Source organism: Triticum urartu, chromosome 1, assembly GCF_003073215.2.
Source record: "Triticum urartu cultivar G1812 chromosome 1, Tu2.1, whole genome shotgun sequence".
In the NCBI taxonomy this organism is placed as follows: Eukaryota; Viridiplantae; Streptophyta; class Magnoliopsida; order Poales; family Poaceae; genus Triticum; species Triticum urartu.
The window spans coordinates 455,236,588-455,252,511 of record NC_053022.1 but is presented as its reverse complement, the minus strand read 5'-3'; positions in this window follow the sequence as shown (position 1 = coordinate 455,252,511).

Genomic DNA, 15,924 nt, shown 5'->3' with positions numbered 1-15,924 from the left:
ATCCATATGGCTCGAGGAGATGATCTCCACGCCATCAAGTACTTACCCCTCAAGCTCAAAGGGATAGCTCGTCACTGGCTTAAAAGCCTCCCCGAAAACTCCATTGGAAGCTGGGAAGAGCTCGAAGACGCTTTTCGGGCAAATTTTCAAGGGACTTATGTCCGACCTCCGGACACGGACGATTTGAGTCATATAACTCAACAGCCCAGAGAGTCAGCCCAAAAACTTTGGAACATGTTTCTTACTAAAAAGAACCAAATTGTCGACTGTCCGGTCGCCGAGGCCTTGGCAGCTTTTAAGCATAGCGTCCGTGACGAATGGCTTGCCAGACACCTCGGCCAAGAAAAGCCGAGAACAATGGCAGCATTAACAAGCCTCATGACCCGCTTTTGCGCGGGTGAGGACAGCTGGCTAGCCAGATGCAGCACCAGCGACCCCAGTACATCTAAAGTTAGAGATGGAAACTGTAAATCACGACGCAACCGCAATAACAAACGTCGGAATAAAGAAGGTAGCACGAAGAGCATGGTAGTAAACGCCAGATTCAAAAGCTCTCAGCCAGGTCAGCAAAAGCTGCCCTCTAAAGGCGCCAGAGATGAACTGTCCAGCCTAAACAAAATTCTGGACCAAATATGTCAGATCCATAGCACCCCTGGTAAACCCGCTAATCATACCCACAGAGAATGTTGGGTCTTCAAGCAGTCCGGCAAGCTCAACGCCGTACACAAGGGGGAGGATAGACCAAGCGAAGACGAGGATGACCTCTCAAGCAAGACACTGGGGAACAAAAGAAATTTCCACCAGAAGTCAAAATAGTAAACGTGTTACACGTGATCAAAGGAAGAAACAAAACGACACTCCCAGAAAAATATGCCCAAGGGCCTATCACCGCGGAGTCCTGCCACTGGTCGTCTCAACCGATCACTTTCGACCATCGTGATTACTCAGCAAGTATCCGGCGTGCAGGATGGGCTGCCCTGGTATTAGACCCAATAATTGACGGATACCACTTCACACGAGTCCTGATGGACGGTGGCAGCAGTCTAAACCTGATATACCAGGACACAATCCGCGAAATGGGGATAGACCCAACAAAAATTTGCCAAGCAATACTACCTTTAAAGGAGTAACGCCAGGCCCAGGGGCTCATTGCACGGGCTCCCTGCTACTAAAGGTTATATTCGGCTTCCCCGATAACTTCCGTAGCGAACATTTAACCTTCCACATCGCTCCGTTCCAAAGTGGCTATCAAGCACTACTCGGACGCGAAGCTTTCGTTTCGGCTTTAATGCAATACCGCACTACGCTTCCCTCACACTCAAGATGCCCGGCCCACGTGGCATCATTTAGTGAACGGAAGTATTAAGCGATCTTTGCGCGCCGAAGAGAGTGCGGCTGCCTTGGCAGCCGCACACTAAAAACGGCCTGACCAACTAAAGCATTATCAGGTCGTCAAGACCTCGGACACGGTTAGACGAGTCCGGCGCAGCTATATGTAATTCATACCGGATCAATGGTCGCACCCCTATTACAAATACAAGGGGCTCAACGCACGCAGACAAGTGGCAATTTTTACTCATCTTGAATTATACATGGTTTCTTTAAAAACTATCTTTTTGCACGACAACTTTTTCACCTAAGTTCCTCTCTTTTACAGATGATCATCGTGCTACACCCGTCCAGGATACGGCACAACGGAGACACAGGCGCAGACGTGCAGCAGGGACCCGCTCCAAGGATTCTTTTTAGATTAAGACCCTGCGTAAACCTTTTTTACTGTCTCTTGTTGATACATATCCACCGAATTCTCAGCACAGTTGAGAAGGATGCTGATGTCTTGGCATGTGGCCACGTCAGAATAATGCACGTACCTGGACACAAGGGGCTTCTTACAAAGGGCACTATTAGGCCCGGTTTATACCATAAAGACCGAATACCTTAGGGAGTGTTCGGCGTCGCGAGTTTGGCCTTATATGCATCAGCTCCGAATCATTGTCTTTGGTCAAATGTTGGGTTTGCCCGGCTCCTGTGTTTTGGTGCCTTACGTTCCGCTTATCGGCTAAGGCAGCACCAGGAGAACTACTGATTGTGCCCTGGTTCATCCGGACGAGCACCTCAGTAGAGAAAGCCGAAAAACTGACTGTCATGATATAGCGTGAGACTGGTCAACCACTCGATGACCTATCGGAATGTTAGAATTCCTCCGCCTTAACGAAGGGCCGTTCCGGCCAGGCATGTACGCACCCGCGATCGGAGAGTGCGGAGCCACCAGGGGCTATCTAGTAGCCCCACTGTCAAACTCCTATGGCTAAGTGAAAGTGTTAAAGCATTATAGTCCGGTTGCCTCTTCGCTACGCTATCACCTCCTTAATAGGACCAAGACGTTGGGTTAAGTGTGAACACGCATTTTTTGCGAGCACCTCCGCATTATATGCGTGGGGGTTGAAGCCGACGCTGCAATCTTTCAGGTTATACACATGTATACATAAACGGCCGCACAGGAGGCATCATACTACTTTCAGGCAAAAGTATAAACATAGCCTTATAAAAACTTCATAAAAGCATTGTGTTTACAATGAGAATACATATCACTCAAACATAATATTTTTCGAGCACTGGGCCTCTATCAAACGAGCACCCTCGAGAACCTCCTCGAAATAGTGCTCGGCAGCCACTCGGCCTATGGCCGAACCCTGCGCCGCAACAGTGGTAGCGTCCATCTCCGCCCAGTATGCTTTAACACGGGCAAGGGCCATCCGCGAGCCTTCTATGCACGCCGACCTCTTCATCGCATTAATGCGTGGCACGCACCAAGGAACTGCTGCACTAAGCTGAAATAGCTGTTTGGCTTTGGCTTTTCGCCATAGCTGATCCACAACAGACCTCATGGCGAGTCCGGACAACCTATTCAGTTCGGCCCATTCGGCTAGCTGGTCAGTCAATGAAAGCGGACGCTCTGGAACATGGAATTGCGTCCAGAACAGCTTGTCCACTTCACGATCTGTCTGACCTTGGAAGTACTTGGCCGCATCGGCAGCGCTTCGCCGCCAAATCCATATACGCATCTGCCGAACTCCACAGCCGATCCAGAGGGGCATACCGTGGATCTCCGAACTTCCTCCGTAACATGAAGGGTTTCCCAGCCGCAATATCCCCGGCTTCCCGCAGCTCCTCCTTCTTCGCTCTCATAGCAGAGGGTGTCTTTGTCCGCCGTGGCCTTCTCAAGGTCCGTTGCCTTCGCTCGGTTTTCTTTTTCAAGGACCCGGCAACGGTCGGCAGTGTCTTTTAATTCTACGGCCATCTTGGCCATCTTCTCTTGGCTCTCGCAATGTGCGGCCTTCTCGGCTTTCAACTCTTCGGCCGCCTTCAAAGCAGCCGCATTACTAATCCTCGCTTGTTCCTTGGCTCGGGCAAGTCTTCCCGCAAGGTTTCCACGGTGGCAGCTCCATCTGCAGTCACAACATATTAAAGATACTGGCATCATGCTGCTCTTACTATGTGGCGTTCACCAGATAATAACACTTACCCTGTGCCTCGTCAAGCCTCTTGTTAACAAGCTCGATGTCGGCGTCTGCCGCATCCAGTTGCCGTTTTAATTGGGCAAACTCACTAGTCCGGCTAGCCACCGGAGCTTCCACCACCTGCACATAGGGTTCTGGTTATTGCCTGGGAATATGATCCTCTGTTCGCCGCCGTTCTCGACGACAACCAGAGTCTCAGGGGCTACTATCTACACAGGGCACACCTAACATGTGCAGTACTATCACATATTATCTCACGTACCTCAAAGCCTGTCAGTAGACTCATAAAGGCTTCATGTAATCCGCTTTCGGCGGACGAGATTCTCTCCATCACCGTACCCATCAGCATACGGTGTTCTTCTGAGATGGCCGCTCGCCCCACCAACTCCCTCAGAACGTCCGACCGCACACCAGACGGTGCCGGACTCTTTTGCCTGCTCTCTTCGGGAGCCGGACGCTGGGGGCTTCGGGGGTCTATAGGATTATCTTCTGGCCTCACAGGATCCGGAGAGGCCCTCCGTGACGACACTTCGGGGTTGCCCGCTTATTGAGCGGAGGAGTCCGGGGGAGGCGTTTCGCTCTCCATCATCTCTGGAAGAAGATCCCCCGAAGACGAGCTCAGCTGAGAGGGGCTAAGGCCCGAACTGCAAGATATATGCGGTGGTTATTTTCTCAGAAAAAAGATAGCATACCTTTACTATTAAAGTATTTTGGATCACTTACGACTCGTTGGAGGGCTGATCCCCCCGCGGACTTTGTGCGGCAAAAGCACCCCCCGAGGCAGGACCCTCTGTGGGAGACTTCTTCTCCCGTTTGGAGGCTTCGGCTTCCGGATCCTCAAGCAGTCCTTTTCCTCCCCCGGTTGTCCTCCTTCATGGAGACGCTCATTCCCTCGGTTGGAACGGAGCGATGGGGGCCCGCGTCCGCCCGTATTATCCGTATCTTCCTTCGAGGGCTCGGGCAAGGTGCGACCTCGAATCTTTTCCAATACCGGAATAGTTGTCTTCGTAGAATTGGTCGGCTGGGGGGCCCGCGTGCGTATTATCCCCCCGGTATCTTCCTTCAAGGCTCCGGGCAAGGTGCGACCTCGAGCATCTTTTCCAATACCCGGATTTTCCAAACCCTCAGGGAGGGGGGCCAAACACCGAATCATCTTCGCCTTTGTTAGCCAGTCCTGGTCAAAAAGCAACTCTCAGAAATAACTTCGTGACGAATAAAAGACAGTGTGTTCGGCCAGAGGATTTCTTACTTGTTCGGCGGCGTGGTTACTGCTCAGGCCCATCTCCTCGGTAATATCCGGACACTCTACTTGAGGTCCAAAGAATGACTTGTACATCTCCTCATGCGTCAGGCCGAGGAAACTTTGAATGGCACGCGGTCCCTCTGGGTTGAACTCCCACAAGCGAAGGGACCGGCATTTGCAAGGCTGGACTTGACGAACCAGCATAACTTGTATTACCGCAACCAAATTAAAATCTCCCTCAAAGAGATCTCGGATGCGGCTTTGCAGTATAGGCACGTCCTTGGCTGGACCCCAGCTCAGACCTCTGCTAATCCATGACATCAGTTGTGGTGGGGGGCCCGAGCGGAAAGCGGGGGCAGCCGCCCACTTGGCACTTCTGGGAGCTGTGACGTAAAACCACTCCCGCTGCCATAATTCGGACACCTCTTGAAAGGAACCTTTCGGCCATGGAGCTCCTGCCATCTTGCCTATTGATGCACCACCGCACATTTCATGTTGCCCCTCGATCATCTTCGGCTTCACTTCAAAGGTCTTGAGCCACAGGCCGAAGTGAGGGGTAATGTGGAGGAAGGCCTCACACACGACAATAAATGTCGAGATGTGGATAAAGGAGTCCGGAGCTAGATCATGGAAATCTAGCCTGTAATAGAACATCAAACCCCTGACGAAGGGATCCAGAGTGAGGCCTAGGACTCGGAGGAAGTGGGAGACGAACACAACGTTCTTGTTAGGTTCGGGAGTAGGGACGACCTGCCCTCGAGCAGGAAGCCGATGTGAAACCTCGGCGGTCACGTATCTGGCCTCCCTCAACTTCTTGATGTCCTCTTCCGTCACGGAGGAGGGCATCCATCGGCCTTGAAGGCTGGATCCGGACATGATTGAAGATCCGGAGCACCTAACCTGGGCTTTGGGTGTTAGAACTCGAGGCGGGGGAAGGGTTCGATTGAGCACGAGAGGGAAAAAGCGAAAACCTTGTCCCTTTATAAAGAGGGTGAATATCAAGCGTCCTCTCCGTAGCCGTTTAGGACTTGCCTATAATCTAGGAGTCCTAGACACGGTTGGGTTACCCACGACCGCATTAATGAGAATCCCGTAATTAGGGGAACACGATCTCCGCTTTGACAAGACGTGTCAAGAAACCGCCTCGCGTTATGTGTGGAGCTGGTTGAAGAAAAATGGTTCGAGTAATCACCGGGCCATGACACGACGTCATGCTGCCAAAACGAGTCAGCAAATTGGATTTGCAAAAATATTATTCTCTCTACGACGGTATGTGGAACTTATTTTGCAGGGTCGGACACTATCCTCATATTCAAATTCTTCTGTATGGTATTCGGAGAAGGAACCCGCCTTGCAATGCCGAAGACAATACTGCGCGCCGGACTCATCGTCATTGAAGCCTGGTTCAGGGGCTACTGAGGGAGTCCTGGATTAGGGGGTCTCCGGACAGCCGGACTATCTCCATTGGCCGACTGTTAGACTATGAAGATACAAGATTGAAGACTTCGTCTCGTGTCCGGATGGGACTCTACTTGGCGTGGAAGGCAAGCTAGGCAATACGGATATGGATATCTCCTCCTTTGTAACCGACCTTGTGTAACCCTAACCCTCTCCGGTGTCTATATAAACCGGAAGGGTTTTAGTCCGTAGGACAACAATACAACATACAATCATACCATAGGCTAGCTTCTAGGGTTTAGCCTCTCTGATCTCGTGGTAGATCTACTCTTGTACTACCCATATCATCAATATTAATCAAGTAGGACACGTAGGGTTTTACCTCCATCAAGAGGGTCCGAACCTGGGTAAAACTTCGTGTCCCCTGCCTCCTGTTACCATCCGGCCTAGACGCACAGTTCGGGACCCCCTACCCGAGATCCGCCGGTTTTGACACCGACAATTAGCAAAGGATTAGCTCATCTGAGAGATAGAGCTTTGCTCATCCACTTGATACCTTCTCCATCGGAGCTCATAACCTCAACGAAGAAGATCCCCAAGTGGATTCAAGACCCCTTCATGGAAAGAACCCTCAAGACCTTCTCACGGAGATGAACTAGCTACCTTTGTATCTTTCCTTTGTTATCTTTGGACCGTGTGATATCTATGTGTACTTGGATCTAGCACATGTGTGATTGTTTCTTGTTGATTTGAGTGTTTCCTCTCATTTCCCCTCGTGTTTTCTCCTTGTTTAATTTGTTTTCTTCGCGGGATCCCCTCCATTTTGTGAAATCTCGGGCATCTAGGGTTCTACCCTATATCATATGGTATCATGAGCCACGTTGATCACGAATTTGAAGCCCCCACCCTGTCGGGGATATACCCCGCGGAGTAACCCGGCCGGACTTGGTGACTCATTAAGTGACCCGCCGAGCCTGGCGACTCATGGGTGACCTGACGAGCGGGTCAGAGGAGCGACAAGACCTGATGGCCCAGAAGACCGGTTCATGTTATGGTGGGCCGGTTTAAGAGGAAAGGCGTGAGGAATATTCGTCTTACAAGGAGTTAAGACCTGGACTTGTATCCGGTTTGTATTAGAAGATTGACTAGTCCTAATCCTAATAGGACTCCACATGTAACCCGCCCCTCTAACTTATATAAGGAGGGGCAGGGCACCCCAAGAGGGGGGTTACACAAGTTTGACAAGTTAGGTTTAGATAGACAACTCAATAGCTCTCGAGATAGAGCTCCCTTGTAATTGTGATCATCATTATCAATATCAATGAAGCAGGACGTAGGCTTTTACCTCCACCGTGAGGGGCCGAACCTGGGTAAAACCTCGTGTCTCTCGTTCCACTCAACCCCTCTCAAGCTACCACATAGATGTGTTGGCCTCGCGACTAAGTCCTGACACTAAGGACATCTGCCGTGACAATTCCACAACATTTGGCGCCCACCATGGGGCCCGTGCACATAGTGTTGAGTTCTTGGAGGGATTCTTCCCAAGGTTTCGAGAAATTCATGGTTTTCAGATGAAGCAGAGCCGGATTGCATCCATGTGCATCGTGACATGCCACCAGGCGATCCGTCATGGCCGGATCACTTTCCGCTGCACCATCGCGAGAAGCCAAGGGCAGAAGGGATTTTATCAATACGTATCAAAATCATCAAATTACGGTTGTTTTGGTCTGATTTGGCGAGTCGCCGCCGCCGCATCGTGCGTTCTGCTGAGTCCAAGACAAGGACTGCAGCACAGGTGATTTACCAACGGCGTGCAATCGAGAAAAACAGAAGTTTGGAGCCTATCGATCGGCTGGTAGCGCCTTCGCGTCCTATATGCAGTGTTGGAGATTGATCCGAGACTACCGCTTAATCTGCCGAGTTTCCATTGCTGCTCCACGTCCACAAGTTCCAGGCCATGAAAATCAACCGTCTGTTGCTACTTCTTTTCCTGATGTGAAGAATAGTCAAATCTGAAAAATCAACTAGTACTTGCACTAGTACGTGTTACAAGAGCGGCGACCGAGTCAGAAGTCCAAGACTAGTACTACTCCATGTCCACAAAGTCCAAGACTAGCACTACTCCTACTTAAGTGCTAATAGATCATATGACTACCTCCGTCCGAGTCAGAAGATTCCAACAGCGGCAGCCGGATCATCATCATGGTAATTTTCAAAGAAGAAAAAAAACACACAGAGAAGAGAGCCACGAGCCCATGACCCAGGAACGGGTCGTCCACGGGCTCCGACTCAGTCATTGACCCGGACCCCGAGCCTAGCTTGAATTTCGAGGCTCACAATCTTGCTAGATATGCTTTGTATTTAGATTTTGGTCGTCATGTATGGCTAGGACAACCAGGTGACCTTGATTTTCTTCCTATAAACATTATGGGCGATGAATAAAGCACGCGAGATTGTCTCAAAAAAAAGCCAGCGGCTCGCCTCTGCTGTTGCCGTGGTCTTCGCTGCCACTATCCCTGGAGCAGACTGCTTCCACCTCACGCCATTCCGCGTCATGCATGCTCTGCTCCCTCCAAGGCGCCGTTGCGGGGCCTTGAGCCGCTGCCCATCTAAACTGCGGTCGTAAACCGCCTGCACCTCGCCTCCTCGAGCCGGCCTGAACCGCTGCTCGCCTCAATCGTCACCGGCTACCTCCGCAATGGTCAGCCTGGTCGAGCCACCCTGGCCGGGGGCAACCCGTGAACCGCCGCCTGGACCCCACCTCGAGTGTTTCCTTCTGCCGTAAGCTGCAGTATCAAATCGCCGTTCCGGACGAGCCGCCTCCATGTGATGCAGTAACAAACTGACCTGCTGCCGCCTACTCCGAGGCACCGTCGTTCCTGCAGGCCGAGTCCACCTGTGAGCCGGCCGACCATCCTGGCTCACCTCTGCCGCAAACCGCCTCCTCTGCAACGCTGTCAGCCGCCGATTTGGTGACACCTCTGCTGTGAGCCGCCCTGCCGGGTCACCATGACCGGCTGCTGCTGCTGCTCGAAATCATTCCGGGGCGCCCCTGCTGATGCGTCTTTGAGCCACGCTAAACCGTCCCAGACCTACTGGGCTCCTCCTCTGAGCTCGACCGCTGTTGACGCGCTCCGGGACCCCCATCAGCCTCACACGTTGCGACCCGGTCCTGCTACCTCTGTTGGCCTCTACAGTTGTTTCTGCAGTTCCAAGCAAGCCTCCTCGCGCCTCTTCTCTATGTCTATGGGTGCACCGTAAACGCCGGTTGTTTCAGCCCGCCTCTGCCATTTTTGTTGAGAGCTGCCACCACAGCTATGAACCGGCGACATATCAATACAGGCCTCTACAGGGTTCGTTAGTGATTGAGCATATTACCTGGATGGGTCATGTCTGTTGGCATCACTCATATAGTACGAGCACTGGATGAACTTGGGCCAGTAGCGGCGTCCGCTGCGCGTAAACCGCGCTGGATCAACTCCACTAAACAGAACCAACAAGGACCTGCACAGACCCGGTTTAGGTTCCCAAAAGCAAGCTTTGTCGGTACATGATACGTCCATTTTGCATCATGCTTTTATATCGATATTTATTGCATTATAGGCTATTATTACACATTATGTCACAATACTTATGCATATTCTCTCTTATTTTACAAGGTTTACATAAAGAGGGAGAATGCCGGCAGCTGGGATTCTGGGTTGGAAAAGGAGCAAATATTAGAGACCTATTCTGCACACCTCCAAAAGTCCTGACACTTCACAGAAGATGTTTTCAGAATATATAAAAAATACTCAGCGGAAGAAATTCACCAGGGGGCCACACCCTGCCCACGAGGGTGGGGGCGCGCCCACCTACCTCGTGGGCCCCCTGGTGGCCCTCCGGTGGCCATCTTCTGCTATATGAAGTCTTTTGTTGGGAAAAAATAACAAGCCATCTTCTCGGATGAAACTCCGCTGCCACGATGCGGAACCTTGGTGGAACCAATCTAGGGCTCTGGCGGAGCTGTTCTGCCGGGGAAACTTCCTTCCCGGAGGGGGAAATCGTCGCCATCGTCATCACCAACGCTCCTCTCATCGGGAGAGGGCAATATCCATCAACATCTTCATCAGCACCATCTCTGCTCAAAACCCTAGTTCATCTCTTGTATCCAATTCTTGTCTCCAAGTCCGGGATTAGTACTAGTAGGTTGCTAGTAGTGTTAATTACTCCTTGTAGTTGATGCTACTTGGTTTATTTGGTGGAAGATCATATGTTCAGATCCTATATGCATATTAATACCCCTCTGATTATGAACATGAATATGCTTTGTGAGTAGTTACGTTTGTTCCTGAGGACATGGGAGAAGTCTTGCTAGTAGTAGTCATGTGAATTTGGTATTCGTTCGATATTTTGATGAGATGTATGGTGTCTCTCCTCTAGTGGTGTTATGTGAACGTCGACTACATAACACTTCACCATTATTTGGGCCTAGAGGAAGGCATTGGGAAGTAATAAGTAGATGATGGGTTGCTAGAGTGACAGAAGCTTAAACCCTAGTTTATGCGTTGCTTCGTAAGAGGCTGATTTGGATCCATATGTTTCATGCTATGGTTAGGTTTACCTTAATACTTTTGTTGTACATGCGGATGCTTGCAATAGAGGTTAATCATAAGTGGGATGCTTGTCCAAGTAAGGACAGTACCCAAGCACCGGTCCACCACCCACATACCAAATTATCAAAGTACCAAACGCGAATCATACAAACGTGATGAAAACTAGCTTGACGACATCCCCATGTGTCCTCGTGAGCGCTTTTCTCTATATAAGAGTTTGTCCAGGCTTGTCCTTTGCTGCAAAAAGGATTGGGCCACCTTGCTGCACTTTATTTACTTTTGTTACTTGTTGCTTGTTACAAATTATCCTATCACAAACTATCTGTTACCACTTATTTCAGTACTTGCAGAGAATACCTTGCTTGGAAACCGCTTATCATTTCCTTCTGCTCCTCGTTGGGTTCGACACTCTTACTTATCGAAAGGACTACGATAGATCCCCTATACTTGTGGGTCATCAAGACTCTTTTCTGCGCCGTTGCCGGGGAGTGAAGCGCCTTTGGTAGGTGGAATTTGGTAAGGAAAAATTTATATAGTGTGCTGAAATTTACTGTCACTTGTTACTATGGAAAGTAATCCTCTGAGGGGCTTGTTTGGGGTATCTTCACCCCGACCAGTAGAGCAAAGAGTTGCTCCTCAACTACTAACTACTGAAATGAAAATGAAAATGAAAATGTTGCTTTGAAATTCCTTCGGGTATGATAGAAAAACTGCTAGCTAATCCTTTTTAGGAGATGGAACAAAACATCCTGATGAGCATCTAATATATGTGGATGAAGTTTGTGGATTATTTAAGCTTGCAGGTGTACCCGAGATGTTGTTAAGAAGAAGGTCTTCCCTTTATCTTTGAAGGGAGATGCATCGACATGGTATAGGCTATGTGATGATATGGGGTCTGGAATTACAAACGATTGAAATTGGAATTTCATCAGAAGTTTTATCCTATGCATCTTGTTCATCGTGATCGCAATTATATATATATTTTTGGCCTCGCGAAGGAGAAAGCATCGCTCAAGCTTGGGGGAGGCTTAAATCAATGTTATATTCATGCCCCAATCATGAGCTCTCAAGAGAAATGATTATTCAAAATTTTATGCTCGGCTTTCTGATAACAATCGCACCATGCTTGATACTTCTTGTGTTGGCTCTTTTATGATGAAGACTATTGAATTCAAATGGGATTTATTGGAAAGAATTAAACGCAACTCTGAAGATTGGGACCTCGACAAAGGTAAGGAGTCAGGTATGACACCTAAGTTTGATTGTGTTAAATCTTTTATGGATACCGATGTTTTCCGTAAATTTAGCACTAAATATGGACTTGACTCTGAGATAGTAGCTTCTTTCTGTGAATCTTTTGCTACTTATGTTGATCTCCCCAAGGAGAAGTGGTTTAAATATCATCCTCCCATAGAAGTAAAAGTAGCTGCACCTATTAAAGTTGAAGAAAAGACTATCACTTATAATGATCCTATTGTTCCTACTTCTTATGTTGAGAAACCACCTTTCCCTGTTAGGATAAAGGATCATGCTAAAGCTTCAACTGTAGTTCGTAAAAGCAATATTAAAACTTATACACCTCCTGAGCAAGTTAAAGTTGAACCTAATATTGCTATTGTTAAAGATCTCTTGGGATAATATTGATGGGCATGTTATTTATTTCTGTGATGAAACTGCTAGAATTGCTAAACCTTGTGCTAAAGATAAACCTAGACCTGTGGTAGGCATGCCTGTTATTTCTGTTAAAATAGGAGATCATTGTTATCATGGCTTATGTGATATGGGTGCCAGTGCTAGTGCAATACCTATTAGCCTATATAGAGAAATTATGCATGATATTGCACCTGTTGAGTTAGAAGATATTGATGTCACAATTAAACTTGCCAATAGAGATACTATTTCACCAATGGGAATTGTTAGAGATGTTGAAGTCTTGTGTGGGAAAACTAAATATCCTGCTGATTTTCTTGTTCTTGGTTCCCCACAAGATAGCTTTTGTCCCATTATATTTGGTAGACCCTTCTTAAATACTGTTAATGCTACCATAGATTGCAAAAGGGATGTTGTTACTATCGGTTTAGATGATATGACTCATGAATTTAATTTCTCTAAATTTAGTAGACAACACCGTGAAGAAGAATTACCTAGTAAGGATGAAATTATTGGTCTTGCTTCTATTGCCGTACCTCCTAGTGATCCTTTAGAACAATATTTGCTAGACCATGAAAATGATATGTTTATGAATGAAAGAAGGGAAATAGATGAAGTATTCTTTAAACAGGAACCTATTCTGAAAAAATTTTACCTGTTGAAATCCTAGGGGATCCTCCTCCACCCAAGGGTGATCCCGTGTTTGAGCTTAAACCGTTACCTGATACTCTTAAATATGCTTATCTTGATGAGAAAAAGATATATCCTGTTATTATTAGTGCTAACCTTTCAGAGCATAGGAAGAGAGATTATTGAAAACTCTGAAGAAGCACCGTGCTGCTATTGGGTATACTCTTGATGATCTTAAGGGCATTAGTCCCACTCTATGTCAACATAAAATAAATTTGGAAGAAGATGCTAAACCAGTTCGTGATCATCAACGACGGCTGAATCCTAAAATGAAAGAAGTGGTAAGAAAGGAAATACTAAAGCTCCTTGAGGCAGGTATAATTTATCGTTGCTGATAGTCAGTGGGTAAGTCTGTCCATTGTGTCCCTAAGAAGGGAGGTATTACTGTCGTTCCTAATGATAAAGATGAATTGATTCCTCAAAGAATTATTACAGGTTATAGGATGGTAATTGATTTCCGCAAATTAAATAAGGCACTAAAAAGGATCATTACCCCTTACCTTTTATCGATCAAATGCTAGAAAGATTATCCAAACATACACATTTTTGCTTTCTAGATGGTTATTCTGGTTTCTCTCAAATACCTGTGTCAGCCAAAGATCAATCAAAGACTACTTTTACTTGCCCTTTTGGTACTTTTGCTTATAGACGTATGCCTTTTGGTTTATGTAATGCACCTGCTACCTTTCAAAGATGCATGATGGCTATATTCTCTGACTTTTGTGAAAAGATTTGTGAGGTTTTCATGGACGATTTCTCCGTCTATGGATCTTCTTTTGATGATTGCTTGAGCAACCTTGATCGAGTTTTGCAGAGATGTGAAGAAACTAATCTTGTTCTGAATTGGGAAAATGCCACTTTATGGTTAATGAAGGTATTGTCTTGGGGCATAAAGTTTCTGAAAGAGGTATTGAAGTTGATAAAGCCAAGGTTGATGCTATTGAAAAGATGCCATGTCCCAAGGACATCAAAGGTATAAGAAGTTTCCTTGGTCATCGCCGGTTTTAGGAGGTTCATTAAGGACTTCTCAAAAATTTCTCGGCCTCTGACTAATTTATTACAAAAAGATATACCATTTGTCTTTGATGATGATTGTGTAGAAGCATTTGAAATACTTAAGAAAGCATTGATCTCTGCACCTATTGTTCAGCCACCTGATTGGAATTTACCCTTTGAAATTATGTGTGATGCTAGTGATTATGCTGTAGGTGCTGTTCTAGGGCAAAGAGTTGATAAGAAATTAAATGTTATTCAATATGCTAGTAAAACCCTAGACAATGCTCAAAGAAATTATGCTACTACTGAAAAAGAATTCTTAGCAGTTGTATTTGCTTGTGATAAGTTCAGACCTTATATTGTTGATTCTAAAGTAACTATTCACACTGATCATGCTGCTATTAAATATCTTATGGAAAAGAAAAATGCTAAACCTAGACTATTAGATGGGTTCTCTTGCTACAAGAATTTGATTTACATATATTGATAGAAAAGGAGCTGAGAACCCCGTTGCAGACAACTTGTCTAGGTTAGAAAATGTGCTTGATGACCCACTACCTATTGATGATAGCTTTCCTGATGAGCAATTAAATGTCATAAATGCTTCTCATACTGCTCCATGGTATGCTGATTATGCTAATTACATTGTTGCTAAGTTTATACCACCTAGTTTCACATACCAGCAAAAGAAAAAGTTCTTCTATGATTTGAGGCATTACTTTTGGGATGAACCACATCTTTATAAAGAAGGAGTAGATGGTGTTATTAGACGTTGTGTACCTGAGCATGAACAGGAACAGATCCTACGCAAGTGTCACTCCGAAGCTTATGGAGGACACCATGCTGGAGATAGAACTGCACATAAGGTATTGCAATCTGGTTTTTATTGGCCTACTCTCTTCAAGGATGCCCGTAAGTTTGTCTATCTTGTGATGAATGTCAAAGAATTGGTAATATTAGTAGACGTCAAGAAATGCCTATGAATTATTCACTTGTTATTGAACCATTTGATGTTTGGGGCTTTGATATATGGGACCTTTTCCTGCCTCTAATGGATATACACATATTTTAGTTGCTGTTGATTACGTTACTAAGTGGGTAGAAGCTATTCCAACTAGTAGTGCTGATCATAACACTTCTATTAAAATGCTTAAAGAAGTTATTTTTCCAAGGTTTGGAGTCCCTAGATATTTAATGACTGATGGTGGTTCACATTTTATTCATGGTGCTTTCCATAAAATGCTTGCTAAATATGATGTTAATCATAGAATTGCATCTCCTTATCACCCACAGTCTAGTGGTCAAGTAGAATTGAGTAATAGAGAGCTCAAATTAATTTTGCAAAAGACTGTTAATAGGTCCAGAAAGAATTGGTCCAAGAAACTTGATGATGCATTATGGGCCTATAGAACTGCATATAAAAATCCTATGGTATGGAAAAGCATGTCACTTACCTCTCGAACTAGAACACAAGGCATATTGGGCAATTAAAGAACTCAACTATGATTTTAAACTTGCCGGTGAGAAGAGGTTATTTGATATTAGCTCACTCGATGAATGGAGAACCCAAGCCTACGAAAATGCCAAGTTGTTTAAAGAAAAAGTTAAAAGATGGCATGACAAAAGAATACAAAAGCATGAGTTTAATGTAGGTGATTATGTATTGCTATACAACTCTCGTTTAAGATTTTTTGCAGGAAAACTTCTCTCTAAATGGGAAGGCCCCTACGTTATCGAAGAGGTCTACCATTCCGGTGCCATAAAAATCAACAACTTCGAAGGCACAATTCTGAAGGTGGTGAATGGTCAAAGAGTCAAACATTATATCTCA